The sequence below is a fragment of the Choloepus didactylus genome, chromosome X, assembly GCF_015220235.1.
Source record: "Choloepus didactylus isolate mChoDid1 chromosome X, mChoDid1.pri, whole genome shotgun sequence".
Lineage (NCBI taxonomy): Eukaryota > Metazoa > Chordata > Mammalia > Pilosa > Megalonychidae > Choloepus > Choloepus didactylus.
This window is the reverse complement of record NC_051334.1, coordinates 143,865,842-143,877,492: the sequence shown is the minus strand read 5'-3', so window position 1 is coordinate 143,877,492 and position 11,651 is coordinate 143,865,842.

Genomic DNA, 11,651 nt, shown 5'->3' with positions numbered 1-11,651 from the left:
GAATGTTTATGAATGCTGCCAGGGCAACGACAGTTTCAACCAATGGGAGCCAAGCACAGTTGTTTCTGCCTGCTTCAGGTCAGTCAAGGAGGGGAAGGAGGGGGACAGTCTGTCACAGCAAGTATCTGACCTCAATTGCAGAACCAGCTTGTAGGATCAACACCCAGTTGCCAGCAGCAGATGATCTTGTAGGGCTGTGCCAGGAGGAATAATCATAAAAAGCCTGGCAGTGTATGCCTGTCAGTGTGTTAAGCGTGCAGTATTTGTGAAGTCATTTACTGCTCACCATGGCCTTATGAGGTAGGGATTACTACTTTCATATCACAGTTGAACAAACTGAGGCACAGAGAGTGTTCATTTGCCTGACTCAAATCCAGAACTCACATCACTGAATAAGCTTTGAATTGATTTTAGGGCTTCCTTTGTAGGCTTGATAGAATGTTTTCAAAGATGTCTTTATGAAACAAGGATGACAGAGGATAGCATAATAGTTATCAGCAGAGACTCAGGAGCAGTTTACTTAACATTTCTGTTTTTCAGTTCCCTTATCTATTAATGGGGATAATAATAATGCCTACTGCCTTATTTAAATGAGAATTAAATCAGATAATTCATGGAAAGAACAAGAACAGTGTCTGGTACATCATAAGCTGTGAATTATCCGTAAAATGAAAGTACTGATCCCTACCTCATATTCATTCATCAGCGGTGACAAGGGTGCCACACCAATGCTGGTGGGGAGGGATGGAAGGTATGACATGTTTTGGGTTTTCTTTTTCAGTTTTGTTTCTTTTTCTGGAGTGTTAGAAAGGTTCTAAGGTTGATTGTGGTGATGAGTGCACCACTATGTGATGGTGCTGTGGGCCATTATATACTTCAGATGGATTGTATGGTGTGTGGATATATCTCAATAAAATTGCATTTAAAAAAAAGGAGTACATGATATTTGGAAATTAAATCCTAAGGATATGTAACCAAGTCTAAGCTATTATCATTGTTAATAAGTTTGCTGTGGGCAGTAAGGAGAAGGAACACTAAAGAATGATACCTAGGTTTAGGTCTTAAACAAATGACTGAAAATAGGCACTCTTTATGAGATAGGGAATGTCAATGCCATGTACTTACAGCCAGAGACCACCAGGAAACACCTGTAGTTGCACAAGTTGGGTTTATTACTCATTGCAGTGAGGGAAAACACACACCATTGGGAACTGTGGGGCATCTCGGTAAGAAGGTCTTAGAAAGGACCTATTATAGGAATCAGCTTTGGCTGGGTCATTTGGGGGATGGTCCGGGAAAGCAGGGATTCGCCACAGATGGGATTTTGTCAGAAGTGGGGACAAGTCTATGCTTGTATATCTCAATAAATCTTAAATATAGGAAGGGCTGATGAGCACAAGGCTATAGCTGTAATTGGTAAAGAAGTAACAGTCATATTAACTGGGAGAGAGGAATATTTGGTATTTTGTGAGTTATGCAGTGACCTCATTGTCTGTGCCTAGGAAAACAATGATCATGAAGTGGTCTTGTTTTGTCTTACTTTGTCATGGTTTCAGAGTGACCATGTCTGATGGTGGTATTCTGTGAGATTATGTCCAACAGGAAAATAACTCACCTACCTGTGTGTTTCAGTTTGCTAAAGCTGCCAAAATGCAATATGGACTGGCTTTTAATGATGGGGATTTATTACTTTAAAAATCTACAGTTCTAAGGCCATGAAAATGTCCCAATTAAGGCATCAAGAAGAAGATACCTTCTCTTAAAAAAAGGCTGTTGGCATCCAGTGTTCCTCTGTCAGATAGCAAGGCACATGGCCAGTGTCTGCTGGTCGTTTGCTCCTGGGTTTCTTTGCTTTCAGCTCCTGGTTCCAGTGGCTTCCTCTCTGAGCTTTTGTGGGTCCTCTCTTAGCATCTCTGGGGCTAGTCTATCTACGCTCTCTCAGCTTTTTCTGCCTTTTATCCTCTCATAAAGGATTCCAGTAAAAGATTAAGACCCACCTTTAATTGGGTGAGTCACATCTCAGTTGAAACAACTAATCAAAAGGTCCCACCCATAATAGGTCTGTACCCACAGGAATGGATTAAAAGAAGATGGCCTTTTCTGGGGTACATAACACCTTCAAACCAGCACACTGTGAGTACCAGGCCATCTGCTAACCTTGCAACCCAGCTGTAAATGTCAGATTGACTCCCAGATGTCAGGGTTGTTTTTTTCTTTGTCAAGAATACCAGATTTCCATTAGAAGTTGGTGATTTCAGTTAGCCATATTTCAGAGCTATCTACACATGCAGTTAAACATACAAGTCTGAGGCTTCTTCTGGGTTTCTAGATCCCACTCCCACCATGATCTTCTCCTGGTATTATGGCACCCTGCACTCTTAAAGCCCCATGCCCTTGTTCCTGGTCCGGACACTGCTCAGGGACAGCTGGCCCATATTCACCTGTGAGAACATGGAGCGTATGTACAAAGACCTGCTGCTGCAGAAATCCACAGAGCCCTGCCAGACCTTGCTTCTGGAAGTCTCCTTCACCGCCAGAAAGGCCATCACAGTGAGCGTGCAGCCAGTCTGCTCCCCAGGAGCCCAATTTGCCGGTCAGGCATGCCATGTCCTGCCCTGCTCACCCATGCTTCTCAAGACTGCCTCGAGCCGGACATATGGCCAGGGAAGAGAGAGGGCAGGCTCCTCACTTACCCTGCCTCTGAGAAGTGGGAAAATGACTTTATATAAGGAAATTGGACTCACTAGAGAGAACTGCTTTGGAGACCCCTGCAGGTCTCTACTCTAAGCTTCTCCCAGAATTGAGGAAAATTGGCAGAGAGGCCCCTAGGCAGGGATGGTCTGCATCAGAGTACAAGGGAAGAGGGGATGGAGCTCAAGTTGGGGGCCTTCTCTAGGCCTCTACACCCTGGGCCTTGAATTATATTCCTTCCATCTACCCCTTCAGTCATTTTCCTTCCCTCTCAGTTTCTCCCCTCATACCCTCATGCTCACCCTGTCATGTGTTCCCGTATTTCTTTATATTCTTTCCCCTTCTCCCTCCCTCCCTCTTCTTTTCTCCTTCCCACCTATGTCGAGCAAAGCTGACAACTTTCAGCAATGAAGCCCTGGCTAAATGCTGACATTGTCTTCTTGTCAAGTGAACCCAGTCAGCCAGCACATATCTTTTGAGTACCCGCAGAGTCCCCAGATGTCAAGCGCTGTGAGAAAAAAATCTTGAGTAAGACAAGGTCCCCACCCTCCATGCACTTACAGTCTAGTTGGGAAGAAAAAGCGTACTCACCTGAAAAGATCACTAACAAGTCAAAGCAGGGTGTGGAGTGATGCTTCCTGACTCAAAACTTGAGGCAAAGTTAAATTTGGGCAGGGTCTCAACAAGACTGCCCCAGGAAGAAGGAGGCAGTGAGGAGCCCAGGGCCTCTCCCAGCCAGATGTTCCTCCTGTATCACTAAAGGCTGTAGGCTCTGAGGACTGTGCTGGGCAGTCCCAGGTGGGGGGACTTTTGAGAGTCATGATGTCACAAACACCTCCCTGACCATTCCAGCCATGTTTGAGCTGCCATTCAGTTGAGTGCCTTGCACAGAAAAAAATACTATGGCAAAGCCGTTTCCTGAATGGCCAACATCCTGTTGATGATGCCTTGCTATTCTTTTCTTCCAGTCAGATCCATGGTCATAAGTACAGTGGGCTGCTCTTATAGGCAAGAGCTGAAAACTCCATAGTTGCCCCAGGGAGCTGGTGAGCCCCATCCTGAATGCCAAGTCCTCTGGAAGAGGAGAGCAAGCTCTGGGAACAGGCTCTTTTCTGGCCACTAGGAATAAAGCATATTAGTCCTAGAAGGAAAACCTATCTTCAGAAGAAAACAGATGTTCCCCTGCCAGCCAGATGTTAGGTGGCACACAGGAAGGTTCACAAGTTGTACCAGAGAAACTCTTAAACACATGGAATATCATTGTTTTCTTGAGACAGTCATGCACAATGTTCCCATCGTCTTCCCTACCTTCTTTCTACTGCCTTTGGGATTACAGTTCTTTGGGGGTCATAATCAAAATTGCATACTTGTTTGTTTCTTTTGACATAAATAAGATTCATTGAGTAAAATTATCTTATCCACAAAAATCCAACCATAATGATATTATATTATACATAACAAACTCAGCAATTAGATTAAAGCATGTATAACAATTTCTTTTTCTTTGACATTGAACTCTTAAATTTACACCCACAAGCTATAAATTTTGCTGGCATATTTTTTTTTTTAATTTCTTCAGGATCTGCAGTAATTTCACCTTTCTCATTCATTACTTTGTTTATATGGGTCCTCTCTTTTTGATTTTGTCAGTCTAGCTAGGGGCTTGTCAATCTTGTTGATCTTCTCAAAGAACCAACTTTTGGTGTTATTTATCCTCTCTATTGTTTTTTTGTTGTTGTTCTCTATGTCATTTATTTCTGCTTTAATCCTTGTTATTTCTTTTCTTCTACTTGGTTTAGGATTGGTTTGCTGTTCATTTTCTAGCTTCTTCAGTTGCTCCATTAGTTCTTTGATTTTGGCTCTTTCTTCCTTTTTAATATATGCATTTAGTGCTATAAATTTCCCCCTCAGGAAGTGTATACGTGAATTATACTGTATGTTCAAGGATGTGTGCAGCTAACTCTCATATGTTCAGAAGACAGAGCAATAGATGATGGATGATAGATAGGGAGGGAAAGAAATAGCGATGTGACAGCATGTTAAAGTTGGTGGATTAAGCTATCGGGGGAGGGGGGTCAGGGTATGATGGAATTCTGTGTATGGGGCTAGTATTGTTTTTGCAACTGTTCATATAACTTTGAATTTATTTCAAAATAAAAAAAAAAGGAAACTGGAAAAAAAAAGGAAAAAAAAAGTAAATTGGAAAAAAAAAGAAAAAAAAAATTTCCCCCTCAGTACTGCTTTTGCTGCATCCCATAGGTTTTGGTATGTTGTGTTTTGATTTTCATTTGTCTCTATAAATTTAGCAATTTCTCTTGCTATTTCTTCTTTAACCCACTGATTGTTTAGGAGCGTGTTGTTTAACCTCCAGGTATTTGTGAATTTTCTAAGTCTCTGATGTTTATTGACTTCTAATTGTATTCCACTGTGGTCAGAGAATGTGCTTTGAATAATTTCAATTTTTTTAAATTTATTGAGGCTTATTTTATGTCCCAGCATATGATCTATTCTGGAGAAAGTTCCATGAGCACTAGAGAAGAATGTGTATCCTGGTGATTTGGGATGTAATGTTCTATATATATATATATATCTGTTAAATCCAATTCATTTATCAGATTGTTTAGGTTTTCAATTTCCTTATTGGTCTTCTGTCTGGTTGATCTACCTATAGGAGAGAGTGATGTGTTGAAGTCTCTCACAATTATTGTGGAAGCCTCAATTGCTTCCCTTAGTTTTGCCAGTGTTTGTGTCATGTATTTTGTGGCACCTTGATTGGATGCATAAACATTTATGATTGTTATTTCTTCTTGTTGAATTGCCCCTTTTATTAGTATGTAGTGGCCTTCTTTGTCTCTCCTAAAATCCTTGCATTTAAAGTCTATTTTATCTGAGATTAATATTGCTACTCCTGCTTTCTTTTGGCTCTAGCTTGCATGAAATATTTTTTCCATCTTTTCACTTTCAATTTCTTTGTGTCCCTGTGTCTAAGATGAGTCTCTTGTATGCAACATATTGATGGTTCATTTTTTTTTATCCATTCTGCCAGTCTATATCTTTTAACTGGGGAGTTTAATCCATTTATATTCAACGCTATTACTGGGAAGGCATTTCTTGAATCAGCCATCTTATCCTTTGGTTTCTGTTTGTCATATATATATATATTTTTTCCCCTCTCTCTCTTAATGTCCTTTAACGTACCCATACTGAATCTCTTTAGTACTGAAGCTTTCCCCATCTCTGTCTCTCCTTTCTTTGTTTCTCTGTCTGTAGGGCTCCCTTTAGTATCTGAAGTAGGGCAGGTCTCTTGTTAGCAAATTCTCTCAGCATTTGTTTGTCTGTGAAAAATTTAAGCTCTCCCTCAAATTTGAAGGAGAGCTTTGATGGATAAAGAATTCTTGGTTGGCAATTTTTCTCTCTCAGAGTTTTAAATATGTCATGCCACTGCCTTCTTGCCTCCATGGTGGCTGCTAAGTAGTCACTACTTAGTCTTATGATGTTTCCTTTGTATGTGGTGAGTTGCTTTTCTCTTGCTGCTTTCAGAACTTGCTCCTTCTCTTCCATATTTGACAGTGTGATCAGAAGATGTCTCAGAGTGGGTTTATTTGCATTTATTCTATTTGGAGTTCACTGAGCATTTATGATTTGTGTATTTATGGTGTTTAGAAGATTTGGGAAGTTTTCCCCAACAATTTCTTTGAATACTCTTCCTAGACCTTTACCCTCCTCTTCCCCTTCTGGAACACCAATGAGTCTTATATTTGGGCGTTTAATATTATCTATCGGAGGCAGGGCAAGATGGCAGACTGGTGAGCTGTATGCTTTACTTACTCCTCCAGGAAAGTAGATAGAAAGCCAGGAACTGCGTGGACTGGACACCACAGAGCAATCTGTTGTTGGGCATACTTCATACAACACTCATGAAAATGTCGAACTGCTGAGATCAGCAAAATCTGTAACTTTTTGCAGCCAGGGGACCCGCGCCCCTCCCTGCCAGGCTCAGTCCCGTGGGAGGAGGGGCTGTCAGCTCCGGGAAGGAGAAGGGAGAGCTGCAGTGGCAGCCCTTATCGGAAACTCATTCTACTGATCCAAACTCCAACCATAGATAGACTGAGACCAGACACCAGAGAATCTGAGAGCAGCCAGCCCAGCAGAGAGGAGACAGGCATAGAAAAAAAAAAACAACACGAAAAACTCCAAAATAAAAGCAGAGGATTTTTGGAGTTCTGGTGAACACAGAAAAGGGAAGGGCGGAGCTCAGGCCTTGAGGCGCATATGCAAATCCTGAAGAAAAGCTGATCTCTCTACCCTGTGGACCTTTCCTTAATGGCCCTGGTTGCTTTGTCTATTAGCATTTCAATAACCCATTAGATCTCTGAGGAGGGCCCTTTTTTTTTTTTTTTTTTAATCCTTTTTTCTTTTTCTAAAACAATTACTCTAAGAAGCCCAATACAGAAAGCTTCAAAGACTTTCAATTTGGGCACGTCAAGTCAAGAGCAGAACTAAGAGAGCTCTGAGACAAAAGGCAATAATCCAGTGGCTGAGAAAATTCACAAAACACCACAACTTCCCAAGAAAAGGGGGGTGTCCGCTCACAGCCACCATCCTGGTGGACAGGAAACACTCCTGCCCATCGCCAGCCCCATAGCCCAGAGCTGCCCCAGACAACCCAGTGTGACGGAAGTGCTGCAAATAACAGGCACACACCACAAAACTGGTCGTGGACATTAGCCTTCCCTGCAACCTCAGCTGATTGTCCCAGAGCTGGGAAGGTGGAGCAGTGTGAATTAACAAAGCCCCACTCAGCCATCATTTGAGCAGACTGGGAGCCTCCCTACACAGCCCAGCAGCCCAGAACTGCCCTGGGGGGACGGCACTCACCTGTGACATAGCACAGTCATCCCTCAACAGAGGACCCGGGGTGCACAGCCTGGAAGAGGGGCCCACTTGCAAGTCTCAGGAGCCATACGCCAATACCAAGGACTTGTGGGTCAGTGGCAGAGACAAACTGTGGCAGGACTGAACTGAAGGATTAGACTATTGCAGCAGCTTTAAAACTCTAGGATCACCAGGGAGATTTGATTGTTAGGGCCACCCCCCCTCCCCGACTGCCCAGAAACATGCCCCACATACAGGGCAGGCAACACCAACTACACACGCAAGCTTGGTACACCAATTGGGCCCCACAAGACTCACTCCCCCACTCACCAAAAAGGCTAAGCAGGGGAGAACTGGCTTGTGGAGAACAGGTGGCTCGTGGACGCCACCTGCTGGTTAGTTAGAGAAAGTGTACTCCACGAAGCTGTAGATCTGATAAATTAGAGATAAGGACTTCAATAGGTCTACAAACCCTAAAAGAACCCTATCAAGTTCAGCAAATGCCACGAGGCCAAAAACAACAGAAAATTATAAAGCATATGAAAAAAACAGACGATATGGATAACCCAAGCCCAAGCACCCAAATCAAAATACCAGAAGAGACACAGCACCTAGAGCAGCTACTCAAAGAACTAAAGATGAGCAATGAGACCATAGTACGGGATATAAAGGAAATCAAGAAGACTCTAGAAGAGCATAAAGAAGACATTGCAAGACTAAATAAAAAAATGGATGATCTTATGGAAATTAAAGAAACTGTTGACCAAATTAAAAAGACTCTGGACACTCATAGTACAAGACTAGAGGAAGTTGAACAACGAATCAGTGACCTGGAAGATGACAGAATGGAAAATGAAAGCATAAAAGAAAGAATGGGGAAAAAAATTGAAAAAATCGAAATGGACCTCAGGGATATGATAGATGATATGAAACGTCCAAATATAAGACTCATTGGTGTCCCAGAAGGGGAAGAAAAGGGTAAAGGTCTAGGAAGAGTATTCAAAGAAATTGTTGGGGAAAACTTCCCAAATCTTCTAAACAACATAAATACACAAATCATAAATGCTCAGCGAACTCCAAATAGAATAAATCCAAATAAACCCACTCCGAGACATATACTGATCACACTGTCAAACACAGAAGAGAAGGAGCAAGTTCTGAAAGCAGCAAGAGAAAAGCAATTCACCACATACAAAGGAAACAGCATAAGACTAAGTAGTGACTACTCAGCAGCCACCATGGAGGCAAGAAGGCAGTGGCACGATATATTTAAAATTCTGAGTGAGAAAAATTTCCAGCCAAGAATACTTTATCCAGCAAAGCTCTCCTTCAAATTTGAGGGAGAGCTTAAATTTTTCACAGACAAACAAATGCTGAGAGAATTTGCTAACAAGAGACCTGCCCTACTGGAGATACTAAAGGGAGCCCTACAGACAGAGAAACAAAGACAGGACAGAGAGACTTGGAGAAAGGTTCAGTACTAAAGAGATTCGGTATGGGTACAATAAAGGATATTAATAGAGAGAGGGAAAAATATGGCAAACATAAACCAAAGGATAAGATGGCCGATTCAAGAAATGCCTTCACGGTTATAACGTTGAATGTAAATGGATTAAACTCCCCAATTAAAAGATATAGATTCGCAGAATGGATCAAAAAAAATGAACCATCAATATGTTGCATACAGGAGACTCATCTTAGACACAGGGACACAAAGAAACTGAAAGTGAAAGGATGGAAAAAAATATTTCATGCAAGCTACAGCCAAAAGAAAGCAGGTGTAGCAATATTAATCTCAGATAAAATAGACTTCAAATGCAGGGATGTTTTGAGAGACAAAGAAGGCCACTACATACTAATAAAAGGGGCAATTCAGCAAGAAGAAATAACAATCATAAATGTCAATGCACCCAATCAAGGTGCCACAAAATACATGAGAGAAACACTGGCAAAACTAAAGGAAGCAATTGATGTTTCCACAATAATTGTGGGAGACTTCAATATTATCTATCATATCCCTGAGGTCCATTTCGATTTTTTTCGATTCTTTCCCCATTCTTTCTTTTGTTCTTTTATTTTCCGTTCTGTCATCCTCCAGGTCACTGATTTGCTGTTCAGCTTCCTCTAGTGTTGTACTATGAGTATCCAGAATCTTTTTAATTTTGTCAACAGTTTCTTTCATTTCCATAAGATCATCTATTTTTTTATTTACTCTTGCAATTTCTTCTTTATGCTCCTCTAGGTTCTTCCTGATGTCCTTTATATCCTGTGCCATGCTCTTCTTCATGTCCTTTATATCCTGTGTTATGGTCTCATTGTTCATCTTTAGTTCTTTGATTAATTGCTCCAAGTGCTGTGTCTCCTCTGACCTTTTGATTTGGGTGCGTGGGCTTGGGTTATCCATATCATCTGTTTTTTTCATATTCTTTAAAATTTTCTGTTGTTTTTCGCCTCTTGGCATTTGCTTAACTTGATTGGGTTCTTTTAGGATTTGTAGACCAATTAAAACCGTTATCTGTAATTTGTCAGATCTATAGCTTCGTGAAGTACACTTTCTCTAACTAACCAGCAGGTGGCATCCGTGAGCCACCTATTCCCCTCAAGCCAGTTCTCCCCCACTTTGTCTTTGTGGTGAGTGGGGGTGTGAGTCTTGTGGGGTCCAATTGGTACACCAAGCTTGCATGTGTAGTTGGTGTTGCCCACCCTGTATATGGGGCATGTGTCTGAGCGGTTAGGGTGGGGGGGCGGCTTTAATAATCAAATCTCCCTGGTGTTCCTGGAGATTTAAAGCTGTTGCAATAGAAGAAACTAAGATGGTGGCTAGGTGAGACAGGGCAAAAAAACACCTCCGTGAAAAACACTAGATAAAAACCAGAAAGTGACCCAGAATACTGGTTACAGCTATGCGCCAGCTGGACGAGGTCTCCTACTTCCACAGGGGCTGTATACTTGGTGAAACCGGGAGTCTGCATTCTGAAACGAGTGAGTAAGCTGGCTGGAAGACCTGCAGCCACGCGGTGGTCTGGGGAAGCCAGGGTTTGGCGTTTGGAGACCGACGGGCTCTTTTAAAAATAAAAAAAAAAAAGGAAAAACCCAGGAGCAGCTGCAGCTGCGATAGTGGGAACCACGCAGTAAAACATAGCAAGAGGGGGCTGGGCCGGCCTCTCGGTGTCCGGCCTGGAAGATAGCCCGCTGCAGATACCCTTGGGGCCGGGGGAACCGAGGGGAGAGCCGGAAGCAGAAAGAAACCCTGTGGCTAGCAGCTGGCTCCCCAGAGGGCTGGATAAACTCCTGCCCGGGGCCATGCCCACAGCCCAGAGCCTCACCAGTTGTCCCAGAGCTGGGAAGGAGGAACTGTGCAAGGAGGGGGGTGTGGAGACGCCCCGTTCAGCCATCTTTGCATCAGGCTGAAAATGCCCCGGCATGGCACGGCAGCCTGGGGCTTCCCTTGAGGGACGGCGCGCACTGGTGACGTAGCATGGCATTCCATCGGCAGAGGTCCTGGAGGATCACGGCTGGGCGGGGGGACCCGCTCGGAGAACCCAGGGACACTACGCCAGTTCCGGTGGTTTGTGGGACAGCGAGAGAGAGGGTCTGGGGCTGAAATGACATGAAGGCTTCAACTCTTGCAGTGGCCTTGAATCTCCAGGAACCTGGGGGATTTGAATATTAAAGCTGTCCTTCCTCCCTGGCCACCCATACACATGCCCCACATTCAGGGCGGACAGCTCCAGCAACACACCCAAACTGAGTTCTCCAACTGAACCCCACAAGAATCATTTCCCCACACACCGCGGGAACAAGGTTGAGAACTGACTTGAGGGGTATAGGTGACTCACAGACACCATCTGTTGGTTAGTTAGAGAAAGTGTACACCACCAAACTGTGTTTCTGAAAAATTAGACTGGTATTTTTTTTTTTACAACTTGAAAGAACCCTATCAAGCAAAGCAAATGCCAAGAGGCCAAAAACAACAGAAAATCTTAATGCATATGATAAAACCAGATGATATGGAGAACCCAATCCCAAACACCCAAATCAAAATATCAGAAGAGACACAGTACTTGGCACAATTAATCAAACAA